The sequence below is a fragment of the Callithrix jacchus genome, chromosome 17 (genome assembly GCF_049354715.1).
Source record: "Callithrix jacchus isolate 240 chromosome 17, calJac240_pri, whole genome shotgun sequence".
Classification (NCBI taxonomy): domain Eukaryota; kingdom Metazoa; phylum Chordata; class Mammalia; order Primates; family Cebidae; genus Callithrix; species Callithrix jacchus.
This window is the reverse complement of record NC_133518.1, coordinates 37,028,502-37,043,291: the sequence shown is the minus strand read 5'-3', so window position 1 is coordinate 37,043,291 and position 14,790 is coordinate 37,028,502. Positions and strand designations below refer to the sequence as shown.

The 14,790-nt window shown below is 38.3% G+C and overlaps 1 long non-coding RNA gene across 1 annotated transcript in view; it reads right to left on the bottom strand.

Moving 5' to 3' along the window:
* Nucleotides 1-14,790, bottom strand: part of LOC108588829 (uncharacterized) — a 147,495-nt gene that overhangs the window by 85,815 nt on the left and 46,890 nt on the right. Inside the window, exon 2 of the long non-coding RNA XR_004735951.3 lies at nt 6,770-6,850. This is a non-coding gene — a long non-coding RNA (uncharacterized LOC108588829). The remainder of the gene's footprint in view (nt 1-6,769; nt 6,851-14,790) is intronic.

Here is a 14,790-nt window from a genome sequence, read left to right as displayed (position 1 = left end):
TGCCTTAAGACTGCTCATAGTGAATGAAACAAACCCACCAGTCACTGAGCAATTAAACATGTAAAGGAGATGGAAAATACCTCAAAATGAACAGTGCTGACTCTGCAGGATGTTGAAAGCCATCCTAGAATATGAATCAGGCTAAATTCCAAACAGTTACTCTATGTGTGAATAACCACAGTGACATGGAATTGAGTCTTCTTTCCCCTTTTGGGCCTTAATCAACATGCATAAGGAAAGCCAGAGTGTTTTCTGCTTTCCTATTCTATTTCCTACATTATAAGGCAAAGATAAATCAGAATAATATTGTGAGACTAGTTTTCTCAAGTTAGCACCATCAATAGGTAGTTGTCAAAGTCCAATAATTAACACATAATGTGTTTGATTATTTAGCATAATTTTTTAGAAACCTTTGGACATTATCTGGTGAAAATTCAAAAAGCTCTAAGTTAATTAAACTCTAATAATGATGTTATTTATACTATCACATGACTACCCACAACACAATACATACAAACACACACACACACACACACACACACACCCCTTTTTTTGTGCACGTCACATACTTTTCAAAAACCTCAAATCATTCTCAGTTCATCTGGGAAAAACTCAGGGTTTCATGGTTGACATAAAATATCTAAATTTTAAAACTTATCACCCATGTGGAAAATGAAGTCAGAAAATACATTTTGCTAAAAGATTCCACAGGCAGGTGACTTTACATTTCTTTTATTCATCACTAGGTGACTATTTCAATTCCTATAGCTATTATTTCAAACTGTCTTACTCTTTTCAGGTTCCCAGCCACTGCCCCAGATCAATCATGCTTCTAAAGGCAATCATTCAAAGTAACACCTTCCACTTCCCTGTTCTTGGCCTTAAAACATCTCTATAGCTACATTCTTTATGAGAGTGAGGTGATTTTTCTTCATTCAGAGTCTAACACTGCCACCCTGACCTAAAGTGGTTCTATCTTAATCTATCTGGCTCTCTTCCATACTCTTTGCTCATTGACTGGATAACTGATAGGGTTACCTACACTACACCTGCTGTGGCCAAGGAGAGAATTTGGACAATTTGATTTCTGGAACTCATTCTCTCCTCTACTTCCAAAGATGTACTTCTTCACATGCTCCTTTTCTCACTTCATGGCACCAATGCCTCTTTGTATTTCTAAAGAGAGAAGCCCAGAATTGTCAGAATATCTCTGAATCAATTGGTATTTACTATAAAACACATACTTTCCAACACATTTTACTTGCATTTGCCCATGTAAATCTTTTCAACAACCTTATTGGATAGGTACTATTAACACACATATTTTACAGATGCTAAAACAATGAGACAGAGAAAAACTGCAAGTAAGTCCATCTGACTTTAGAGACTTTGCTTATAGCTGCTATAATCACTTAAAACATGACTCTTTTCCTTCCTTCTTCACTCTAATAAACTATAAACAACTGTTTGTTCTACCTCCACACATCTGTCTCTTCATTTCCATTCCCACTGACTTAGATTCGTGCTTCATTTTTAGCGGCTACCTCACTGATTTCTTTGTCTTAGTTTTCCGGTTTCTCTTCCTTCTTGTCCAATTTCCAAAAACCATGGTTCTAATTATTTCCTTGCACTTCTTGATAATATCCAAGAGCTTCTTTTTAATGTTTGAAATAAACATAACTCTTCAGCTGGCATTATTACCTCTATATATCTTTGTGGACTCATCTCCCAAACTAGTATATGTACTTTTCCCCTGAATTTTCAATTATATGCTTCTCTTTCCTTTTAGTATTGGCCTCATATCACCTGTGAAATGCACTGTACTTCTACACTGTGCAGAATATATTGTGCTTCTCCTAAAACCAAAGCCTAGGAGAGGATGAAGATTTCAAATCTAGCCTCTTGCAGAATTCCAGGCATCTATGGTGCTGACTTCATCTTTCCTTTGTCTCTGTAGCACCTAATATTCAAAACAGCTGTCCAAGGCACAGGCCAAGAAGATCAACAGGTGTGTGTCTTTCCCTGTTCCTATCTCCTCCAAATTCCCAGGAAATTTATTTTTGTCTAACTACGTAAGTAATTGAACTAATCACTGAACCCAGTGTCCTAGTCTACTACTGGTATAACATGAACATTCAGTAAACACTTATGTAATTGAACTGGAAAGAATGAGCTCAAATCCCATTCTGATTTCTCCTGTCCTCTTCTGATTCAACACTTGAAACACCCAGTTTAACCCTGAGTTCTCCTGTGATCTCTTCTTTAGAATTCTGCCTCCATATTCTCTTCTGACTTCTTTTGATGTGAATCTCTTTGGATCACTAGTGGTATTACTCAGATCTAGAGTAAATCTTTTCCCTTGTCTTTTGGTGCAAATACCTAACAGGGAAGTCTAGCTTGACTCTGCTTTCTCTTAGCTTCAAGTTCTGTCCCCCTTGACTCTGTCTTCTTTCTGCTTTTGATGGGTGGCCCAGGTAGGTGGTCATGCCAACAATCTGCTAGGGATAAATGATGATAACTCTGCATGCAATCTCAAACATGGATGTTCTCTTACCCACCTTAGCTAGGTAAACCTAGTGATACTCCTCATATTTCAAGGCCTATCTCATTTATCATGTTTATCAGGAAATCCTTAATTAAGACCATCTGATAAATCCTATTTTTGAGCATTTGTCTGTGTGCCAGACACCACATTATGTACTTTTTGTGCATTGCACTCTTAATCTTTACAAAGAGAAAGTTGTCATGATTAGGCCTATTTTGTAGATATGGAAATTGAGGTTTGAGGAAGTTAGGTGGCATGATCAGGGTCAAACTGAGTTGAAATCAAACTCAGGATCATTTTACTTTTCATTTCTGTACAGTAATTTACAGACTGTTTGGTATGTGCAATTATTTGTATGCTATGTTACCTTACCTTTTTCATTATACTGGGGGCCTCGTAAAGAAAGATAACCTATCTTCCTATGTTTTGTATCCACCTGTAACAGCTAATACCGTGTTTTGAACATAGCTCTCTCTCTCTCTCTCTCTCTCTCTCTCTCTCTCTCTCTCTCTCTCTCTCTCTCTCTCCCCGCTCTGTCTAAGTCACTGGATTTAGAAGCTGGATACATTTGACAGTTGAAATGAGATGCACCAAGACAGGACTACAGTTCTGCATTTTTATGTCACCAATAGCATTTAGCCAACTCAATTGGAACTCTGTTTTTCTTATCCTTGTAAATCTGTTGAGTAGAGAATTGGGGTGCAATAGAGAGTAAAAAATCCAAATTATCTTTGCCTAACATAGAATTTGTGAAAATCCAGGTGGAGAGAAAAACTAGGTCTACAGTTTTGTTGTTGTTTCTTTTCTTCTCAGTAGAAGAGAAAAAATAAGGCATGGATGACTAGTTTAACTGAACAAGTGAACAACACAAGCCACATTGAACAGAAATGTTTATCTGGCTACTCGAGAGAACACATTGAATTCAAGTACTTTGGGAACATCTTTCCAATTGCAAGTGGCTGGTTACAATTTAAGGAGAGCCTGAGGTTGTTGTGGCTGATACTCTGCTTTTCCAATTACAAATAATTTTCACTTGCTCATTAAACTGGAGATTCTATAGAGCTCTTGGATCCAATTCAGCTCAATTACATAAGTATTTATTAAATGTTCATGTCATATCAAACTGGGACAGTATGTTCAGTGCTTAGTTCAGTTACCTATGTGCCCTGGACAAAAATAAAACTATACATTTCCTCCAAAATTCTGTAATTCATATGTCCACACTAATCTTGACTGAATTTCACTTCAATGAATCAAAATTGATAAAATTTCATTCTGAAGTTCTGAGGAAGTGAAATTAAGGAATTTGTGCACACCAGTGAGGGAACAAATGAGTGAAATTTCATAGTAGGAAAACAGCGCCCCCTTCCTCACTTGCCTTCTGGGACTCTGTAGAAGTCTCCCCTCCCCCGCCCCCAGACGGAGTTTTGCTCTTGTTACCCAGGCTGGAGTGCAATGGCGCGATCTCGGCTCACTGCAACCTCCGCCTCCTGGGATCAGGCAATTCTCCTGCCTCAGCCTCCCAAGTAGCTGGGATTACAGGCACACGCCATCAGGCCCAGCTAATTTTTCTTATATATTTAGTAGAGACAGGGTTTCACCATGTTGACCTGGATGGTCTCGATCTCTTGACCTTGTGATCCACCCGCCTCGGCCTCCCAAAGTGCTGGGATTACAGGCTTGAGCCACCGCGCCCGGCCAGAAGTCTTAGCTTGTTAGTACATTGTTTGATTTCACACATTGGACCCCAGTGCAGTAGTAAGCCAGACTCAAGAATCAATAAAAAACAATCTAAGTGTTAATATGGCATCATGCCAAAATTCACTTATTTTATAATATATTAAATATTTGAGCTTAGACTTACAGAAATTCCTATGAGATGCTACTTATAAAACCAGAAGATTTAATAGGTAGGGCTGTCAGAGAAACCTTAAGAAAAAAAGCCATGTATGTTCCATTGCATGTGTATTTCATTGATTTTAAAGGAGTACATTTCAGATAGGTCTTCACTCTGTGGATTCACATAAGTGGGGTGTGTGAAATTAAAACAAAAAGTAAACATACAAATGGCTATTTTCCAGGAAGGTAATTAGTATCTGGCAATTTATTCTTCCAACCTCAGAATGTTGAAAGTCTGCACAAAAACAACTTCGTAAAAATCACTATTGTTGTCAGGTGTCTTTTAGAACATTGTGTGTAATTGCTATGGAAATATGAAAATGTCTCTTTTTGTCCTCTCTCAATTAGCACATGATCACCCATTCAGTCTTTCCCAAGTTTGCTGTAAATGATGCCAGTCAAAGAGTCCAATGAGACTGTCAGACATTAGTGTATTAGCCATTATCTGTTACACTTCTGGACCAAAATAACAAATAATATATGCCTGGAGGTGCTGCCATTTGTGACTGCTAGTTTCCCTGCATGGCATATGCCTAGAGAGTCTCAGATGAGAGGTGATTGCACAAAACTGTGATTGTGAGATGACTTAGCAGAACCCGTGATGATATCCTAATGGACTCCTGCTGGGGAGAACAGGAGTAATTGTTTGTCAGGGGAGGGAACACATCTGTAAGAAGGCATCTTCTGCAAACCAAGCAGCCATGTGGAAAAAGAAAGTGAGAAACATAGTGCAGGGAGCCAACAGTGGAGAAAGTGTACAGGTTGAATTGAATAAAGCAGCAGCTGCAAGGGGTAGCAATAGGGCTAGAGAGGAGCTGGTCGAGTGAGACTGAAGTTGCATGCTTTGGAAAACAACACAAACAATTATTTAAAAATAAAATGCTGACCTGCTTAGGTTACCTTTTTTTTCTGGCAACCCCAATTCATAATGAAGATGCAAAACAGAAAAATACAAGAGAAGGAATGAGAGTACCAAACTGAGAGAAAGCTTGCATAATCACACATTCTCTAGGAGTATTTTCACAGCTCGAGCATTTCCTTCAACAGTGGTCCTTTTAAAGTTATATTTTAAATCCAATCGCTTCCTTTGTTCACTGTCACTGTAGTGATCTAAAACCAGTATATTTAAAACCATTCTTTAAAAATAAAGGCAAAACTATTGAATTTACATGCATTACAAACATCAATATCGTATTGTACAATTGAAGGATATTCATAGCCCTGTTTGCTGCTACACTAAGCATCCTTTATTTGATCAGAAATAAGTGAGGGCAAGTAAGCTAATTAATGCTGCAAAATACTAATTCTCTCCACCTTTTATCCTGTGTCTAAATTATGATTTTTATCTAATTTCTGAGGAAAAGAAATACTCATGCCAGTGGAGTCTGTCATTATTAAAATATAAATCAATGCATAAAAATACTGGCCTACGGGAAAGACTGTAAAAAATATTTAATGCCTTCTACAAACAGCTGTGCTCCTGACCCAGCAGTTTTTGTTTGCTTTACTGACAAGCTACTAGCTTGTATCTATTTCAGCACTTCTGACATATCTGAAGATGTTTCCAACAACATAGATTTTTAAATGTGAAGTTTTATATCAATGGTGCTGTAATTAAAATAAAATAAATTTTAGGCAAATAAACTCCCCCACCCCCCACCTCTCAAATTTACAAATACAGTTGTCTGTTAAACATCAGATTAAACATAACAAAATGAGAATTTTCGTTCAATGGCTTAGAAGAATGTAAAGAATTTTTTGTTGTTGTTTTTTTTCTGAGATGGAGTTTCGCTCTTGTTACCCAGGCTGGAGTGCAATGGCGCGATCTCGGCTCACCGCAACCTCTACCTCCTAAGTTCAGTCAATTCTCCTGCCTCAGCCTCCTGAGTACCTGGGATTCCAGGCACACACCACCATGCCCCACTAATTTTTTGTATTTTTTTTTTAGTAGAGATAGGGTTTCACCATGTTGACCAGGATGGTCTTGATCTTTTGACCTCGTGATCCACCCGTCTCGGCCTCCCAAAGTGCTGGGATTACAGGCTTGAGCCACTGTGCCCAGCCATAAAGAAATTTTTATATGAACTCTTGGCCCATGAAACACAGTAGATGATATATATGTGAATGTCTACATGAAAACATTGCTTCTTGTTTCTTTTACTTGGAAGGCTTTCAACCATCAATAGCCATTTAAAATAAGTGGGATTGATAGTTATGATAATAGGTGACTTCCATGAGGGTAAGAAAGTAAAGGAAGATGAAGTGAAGGAGCAAACAGATCCATGCTTATGTCATTTAAGAAATAATATTAAGATTTAGGGTTACCTGTGATGATTTTCTCGGGATATGAGATCTTCAATGCTGAAACCTCAAAGGTCCCAAGTAAGAAAGGACGAGCTGGTCATCCTGTGAATTGCAATTCCACATGTAAGCCCATGTAAGATAGATCTCATTAAAATTAAAGGTGAATTTTCATTGCCTTACAAATTCTCACACTTCCGATTCCCTGATTCAATAGCTTGCCTTTAACTATAGTTTTTTGTACATTTGCTTTTATCTACCCCAATATCCATACATTTTGTCTCAGTATCACTGGTCTATTTATTTATATTTGTTGAGCCCATTAGAACTAATTCAATATCCATACCCTAAGTTTCAAAATACCTTCTTCTACTGCTTTTTTTCCTCTTTAATGTTAAAACCATCAGAAAGAATCATTCTTTCAGAATCCTAAACTACATGTTGTTTTGAATGCAACTGTGGTCTGAAGACCCAAGTACAAGGAAGATTTATCCTTGCTGTGATAGTGGGTCATTACAAGCAAGCTATTGCTTTTAAAACCAAACGTGTCTATGATTTCTGGTAATGCATACATCATACTACAAATAACCAAAGTGTATTTATTAGGAATAAGAGTCTCAATTAAAGCAAACTGAGGTTCAATTAGGACAAATAATAACTTACACTTGAATTCATAACATTGTCACCACCAACAAAAGTAATGTTCTTTTCCCTCTAATCACTATCTACTTTTCCTTGATTATATTGTAACATAAGATTAAAAGAGTCTACAAGGTTGAGAATATGGGCTGGGTCTACTAATGCAGTTTTTCTAACATTCCTAAGTTGAGGCATGATTTCCGTATGATTAATTTTGAAATAAATATTCAAACAGAGTAACATGCTTTAGTCATGATAAGTGGCTAGGTTTAAGCACAAATTGGCATCTAAGCCTGAAAGGCAAATCCAATCTATTCATAGGCAGAATCTGCACATCCTCACAGTTTTAAAAGACTTCAGCACACAAGCTTGAGACATTGGTATAATCAAGGACTCATGTAAGACTGGAAGAGTCCATAAACATAGAAATAAAACCTCAAATTCATTTTTGGTAGAAGCATACACACACACACACACACTCTTAAAAATAGCTTCAACACACTTTGAAACATCATAAATGTAGCCTACTTTTTCACAAGTTCAAAGCATTCCACTACTCTCCCAAAACTAGCAACAGATGCTTTCTTATAAGCCACGTATTCATACCTACTTTCGGCTGCTCTTAACCTAGAGTAAGATCTTATCTCCATGTTATACTAGCAACATGGATTGATCACTTGTGACAGATCCACTGGCTCCAGTTTCTATTAGCTGAAGATTTTGCTGCCAGGCTAATCTCAATAAAATACTGTTTTCATCACGTGCCTCCGCAGCCCAGTCTCTTTAGTAACACTGCACTGCACGTGGAATGAAGTCCAGACCCCTTGTGCTCACAGTCAACCTGATCCCAAACCACGTTCGTTATTTTGTTCTTTAAAATAATTTCCTTTATTGTGACAGTATATCATTACATTGCAGAAATTCTGGAAAAGAAACCTTTCTCTGATAAATTCTCACAGCTTTGATAGCTCCCTTCTCTAAACAGCATGCAAATGGTCCTAAACTGGGCCTTGGTATTTAAGTGTTCTGGGTGTATATGTCTCTATCTCTGCTTATTTCTATCACTGTAGCTGGCCAGATGCAAAACAAATGCTCTATTAACAATGCCCCTGTGTTTTTCTCCCACAGCCCATGTAATTCTTTCACAGCTTAGCTATATTTAGTGCATTTCAATTATTCACATTTTTATTTTCACCAAATATACCAAAAGAACACAAATTCCAGACCTGTGAAGTCATCTTGTAGAAGCCTGCAGAAAGGTTCTTTCAAAAAACAAGCCACCTCCCTCTTAACTTAAAAAGTTGACCCATTATTATAATCTAGGACCGATGTATCTGAAGCAGCCAAAAACTTGTAATAACTGTGAACATTTTCATATATTTATATATTTTGATTTATATATACTCTCAGTTTATGAACTATAGCATGATCTAATTAGAAATCATAGGCATGACTCTGTAAGAAAATGTTTAAAAAACAATATTTGAGCCAGGTGTGGTGACTCGCGCCTATAATCCTAGCACTTTGGAAGGCCTAGGTCGGTGGATCACCTGAGGTCAGAAGTTCAAGACCGGCCTGGCCAACATGGAGAAACCCCGTCTCTACTAAAGAAAATACAAAAATTGGCCGGGCTTGGTGGTGCGTACCTGTAGTCCCAGCTACTCAGGAGGCTGAGGCTCCAAAACTGCCAGAACCCAGGAGGTGGAGGTTGCAGTGAACAGAGATTGAGTCACTGCACTCCAGCCCAGGTGTCAGAGCAAGACTCCATCTTAAAAAAAAAAAAAAAAAAATCCAAAACATAAAAACAATATTTCATCCTAACCAACCACGAACACCACCATAGCAGGAAAATAAAGTACTAATGATTGACTTAAAATAAAATGTAAAGAAAAGCCTTCTATATACATCATATAACACCCACACACATACTAATTCTTTTGAATTTTATTATCAAATTTGTTTTCCCCAAAACCTTGTTAGCAGAACAAGAATTATTAGCTAGCTTCATAAAAAGAAGAAAAATGAGAGTAACTTCCATGAAGTGATTTCCATGGCTTTTTTGCATGTGAATATATTATGCTCAAACTTCAATCTTAGAGAGCTAAGTGATTATTACCATTCATGGCTAACTACAGTGACCAAAACCTCAAAGTAATTGCAGGCCACAGACAGGCTTTGCAAGTAGATTTACTTTTCCTTAAAAAGAGGTGGCAACTGATACCCATAGCAATCTGGGTGAATCTCAAAAGCATCGTGCTGAGTGAAGGAAGTCATTCTCAAAAGGTTACACACTGTATTGTTAGCAGCAGAACGTATCCACTCTCATGGCAGTAAAATATGTAACCAGAGGCACATCTGTATGGATCTGCAGCAACCTCAATTCTTGTATCCTCAGAAGAAAGACGGAGGTTGCGGTGAGCCGAGATCATGCCATTGCATTCCAGCCTGGGTAACAAGAGTGAAACTCCGTCTCAAAAAAAAAGAAAGAAAGAAAGAAAGAATACTACCTAAGGGCATAAAGCAAAAGGAGAGACCAAGGCAAGTTTGAGAGCCCAAGTGAAAGTTTATTTAAAAGCTTTAGAATTAAAGTACACTTGGAAGAGGGCCATGTGAATGACTTGAGAGATCAAGAGCAGTTTGACCTTTGACTTAGGGTTTTATACATTGGCATACTTCTGGGGTCTTGCATTACTTCTTCCTTGATTTTTTGCTTGGGTTGAGCTGTCCACATACACGTGCTTGAGCCCACTTGCACAACTTCTGAGCTCTTATCAGGAAGCTGCTGATCAGCAGTTTCAGCTGTTTTCTATCTATCAGGAGACTGCTGTTTCCTGGCACTGGCCGTGACCAATTATTATTATTATTATTATTATTATTATTTAATTTTTTATTGCATTTTAGGTTTTGGGGTACATGTGCAGAACATGCAACACAGTTGCACAGGTACACACATGGCACTGTGTTTTGCTTCCTTTCTCCCCTTCACCCACATTTGGCATTTCTCCCCAGGCTATCCCTCCCCAGCTCCCCCCCACCGCTGGCCCTCCCCTTTTCCCCCCAATAGACCCCAGTGTTTAGTACTCCCTTCCCTGTGTCCATGTGTTCTCATTTTTCATCACCCGCCTATGAGTGAGAATATGCGGTATTTCATTTTCTGTTCTTGTGTCAGTTTGCTGAGCATGGTGTTCTCCAGATTCATCCATGTCCCTACAAACGACATAAAGTCATCATTTTAGATTGCTGCATAATATTCCATGGTGTATATGTGCCACATTTTCCCAATCAAGTCTATCACCAATGGGCATTTGGGTTCATTCCAGGTCTTTGCTATTGTAAACAGTGCTGCAATGAACATTCGTGTGCATGTTTCCTTACAGTAGAACAATTTATAGTCCTTTGGATATATACCCAGTAATGGGGTTGCTGGGTCAAATGGAATTTCTATTTCTAAGGCCTTGAGGAATCGCCACACTGTCTTCCACAATGGTTGAACTAATTTACACTCCCACCAACAGTGTAAAAGTGTTCCTTTTACTCCACATCCTCTCCAGCATCTGTTGTCTCCAGATTTTTTAATGATCGCCATTCTAACTGGCGTGAGATGGTATCTCAATGTGGTTTTGATTTGCATCTCTCTGATGACCAGTGATGATGAGCATTTTTTCATATGATTGTTGGCCTCATATATGTCTTCTTTCGTAAAGTGTCTGTTCATATCCTTTGCCCAATTTTGAATGGGCTTGATTGTTTTTTTCCTGTAAATCTGTTTGAGTTCTTTGTAAATTCTGGATATCAGCCCTTTGTCAGATGGGTAGACTGCAAAAATTTTTTCCCATTCTGTTGGTTGCCGATCCACTCTAGGGACTGTTTCTTTTGCCGTGCAGAAGCTGTGGAGTTTCATTAGGTCCCATTTGTCTATTATGGCTTTTGTTGCCAATGCTTTTGGTGTTTTGTTCATGAAGTCCTTGCCTACTCCTATGTCCTGGATGGTTTTGCCTAGATTTCCTTCTACGGTTTTTATGCTGCCAGGTCTTATGTTTAAGTCTTTAATCCATCTGGAGTTAATTTTAGTGTAAGGTGTCAGGAAGGAGTCCAGTTTCTGCTTTCTTGTTTTTGTCAGGTTTATCAAAGATTGTATGGTTGTAGATATGTTGTGTTGCCTCCAATGCCTCTGTTTTGTTCCATTGGTCTATATCTCTGTTTTGGTACTAGTACCATGCTGTTTTGATTACTGTAGCCTTGTAGTATAGTTTGAAATCCAATAATGTGATGCCCCCCGCTGTATTCTTTTTGCTTAGAATTGACTTGGCTATGCGGGCTCTCTTTTGGTTCCATATGAAGTTCATGGTGGTTTTTTCCAGTTCTGTGAAGAAAGTCAATGGTAGCTTGATGGGGATCACCATTGATTCTGTAAATTACTTTGGGAAATATAGCCATTTTCACGATATTAATTATTCCTAAGCCTGAACATGGAATGTTTCTATCTGTTTGTGTCCTCTCTTATTTTGTTGAGCTGTGGTTTGTAGTTTTCCTTGAAGAGGTCCTTACATTCCTTGTGAGTTGTATTCCTAGGTATTTTATTCTTTTTGTAGCAATTGTGAATGGCAGTTCGTTCTTGATTTGGCTTTCTTTAAGTCTGTTATTGGTGTAGATGAATGCTTGTGATTTTTGCACATTGATTTTATATCCTGAGACTTTGCTGAAGTTGCTTATCAGTTTCAGGAGTTTTTGGGCTGAGGCGATGGGATCTTCTAGGTATACTATCATGTCGTCTGCAAATAGAGACAATTTGGCTTCCATCTTTTCTATTTGAATACCCTTTATTTCTTTTTCTTGCCTGATTGCTCTAGCTAGAACTTCCAATACTATATTGAATAGGAGTGGTGAAAGAGGGCATCCTTGTCTAGTGCCAGATTTCAAAGGGAATGCTTCCAGTTTTTGCCCATTCAGTATGATATTGGCTGTTGGTTTATTGTAAATAGCTTTTATTACTTTGAGATACGTTCCATCAATACCGAGATTATTGAGGGTTTTTAGCATAAAGGGCTGTTGAATTTTGTCTAATGCCTTCTCTGTGTCAATTGAGATAATCATGTGGTTTTTGTTTTTGGTTCTGTTTATGTGGTGAATTACTTTTATAGACTTGTGTATGTTGAACCAGCCTTGCATCCCCGGGATAAATCCTACTTGATCATGATGGATAAGTTTTTTGATTTGCTGTTGCAATCGGCTTGCCAATATTTTATTGAAGATTTTTGCATCTATGTTCATCACGGATATTGGCCTGAAGTTTTCTTTTCTTTTTGGGTCTCTGCCGGGTTTTGGTATCAGGATGATATTGGTCTCATAAAATGATTTGGGAAGGATTCCCTCTTTTTGGATTATTTGGAATAGTTTCAGAAGGAATGGTACCAGCTCCTCTTTGTGTGTCTGGTAGAATTCAGCTGTGAACCCATCTGGACCTGGGCTTTTTGTGTGTGGTAGGCTCTTCATTGCTGCCTGGACTTCTGACCTTGCTATTGGTCTATTCATAGTTTCAGCTTCCTCCTGGTTTAGGCTTGGGAGGACACAGGAGTCCAGGAATTTATCCATTTCTTCCAGGTTTATTAGTTTATGTGCATAGAGTTGTTTGTAATATTCTCTGATGATGGTTTGAATTTCTGTGGAATCTGTGGTGATTTCCTCTTTATCATTTTTTATTGCATCTATTTGGTTGTTCCCTCTTTTATTTTTAATCAATCTGGCTAGTGGTCTGTCTATTTTGTTGATTTTTTCAAAAAACCAGCTCTTGGATTTATTGATTTTTTGAAGGGTTTTTTGTGTCTCAGTCTCCTTCAGTTCAGCTCTGATCTTAGTTATTTCTTGTCTTCTGCTGGGTTTTGAGTTTTTTTGATCTTGCTCCTCTAGCTCTTTCAATTTTGACGATAGGGTGTCAATTTTGGATCTCTCCATTCTCCTCATATGGGCACTTATTGCTATATACTTTCCTCTAGAGACTGCTTTAAATGTGTCCCAGACATTCTGGCATGTTGTGTCTTCATTCTCATTGGTTTCAAAGAACTTCTTTATTTCTACCTTCATTTCTTTGTTTACCCAGTCGACATTCAAGAGCCAGTTGTTCAGTTTCCTTGAAGCTCTGCGGTTCTGGGTTGGTTTCTGAATTCTGAGTTCTAACTTGATTGCACTATGGTCTGAGAGGCTGTTTGTTATTATTTCAGTTGTTTTGCATTTGCTGAGGAGTGCTTTACTTCCAATTATGTGGTCAATTTTAGAGTAGGTGTGATGTGGTGCTGAGAAGAATGTATATTCTGTGGATTTGGGGTGGAGAGTTCTGTAAATGTCTATCTGGTTTGCTTGCTCCAGGTCTGAGTTCAAGCCCTGGATATCCTTGTTAATTTTCTGTCTGGTTGATCTGTCTAATATTGACAGTGGAGTGTTAAAGTCCCCCACTATTATTGTGTGGGAGTCTAAGTCTCTTTATAAGTCATTAAGAACTTGCCTTATGTATCTGGGTGCTCCTGCATTGGGTCCATATATGTTTAGGATCGTTAGCTCTTCTTGTTGTATCGATCCTTTTACCATTATGTAATGGCCTTCTTTGTCTCTTTTGATCTTTGTTGCTTTAAAGTCTATTTTATCAGAGATGAGAATTGCAACTCCTGCTTTTTTTTGCTCTCCATTTGCTTGGTAAATCTTCCTCCATCCCTTTATTTTGAGCCTTTGTGTATCCTTGCATGTGAGATGGGTTTCCTGTATACAGCACACTGATGGGTTTTGGCTTTTTATCCAGTTTGCCAGTCTGTGTCTTTTGATTGGTGCATTTAGTCCATTTACATTTAGGGTTAATATTGTTATGTGTGAATTTGATACTGCTATTTTGATGCTGGCTGGCTCTTTTGCTTGTTAGTTGTTGTAGATTCTTCATTATGTTGATGCTCTTTAGGATTTAGTGTGATTTTAGAATGGCTGGTACTGGTTGTTCCTTTCTATGTGTAGTGCCTCTTTTAGGAGCTCTTGTAAAGCAGGCCTGGTGGTGACAAAAATCTCTGAGTACTTGCTTGTTCGCAAAGGATTTTATTTTTCCTTCACTTCTGAAGCTCAGTTTGGCTGGATATGAAATTCTGGGTTGAAAGTTCTTTTCTTTAAGGATGTTGAATATTGGCCCCCACTCTCTTCTGGCTTGCAGGGTTTCAGCCGAGAGGTCTTCTGTGAGTCTGATGGGCTTCCCTTTGTGGGTGACCCGACCTTTCTCTCTGGCTTCCCTTAGTATTTCTCCTTTATTTCAACCTTGTTGAATCTGACGATTATGTGCCTTGGGGTTGCTCTTCTTGCGGAATATCTTTGTGGTGTTCTCTGTATTTCCTGCATTTGAGTGTTGGCCTGTCTTGCTAGGTGGGGAAAATTTT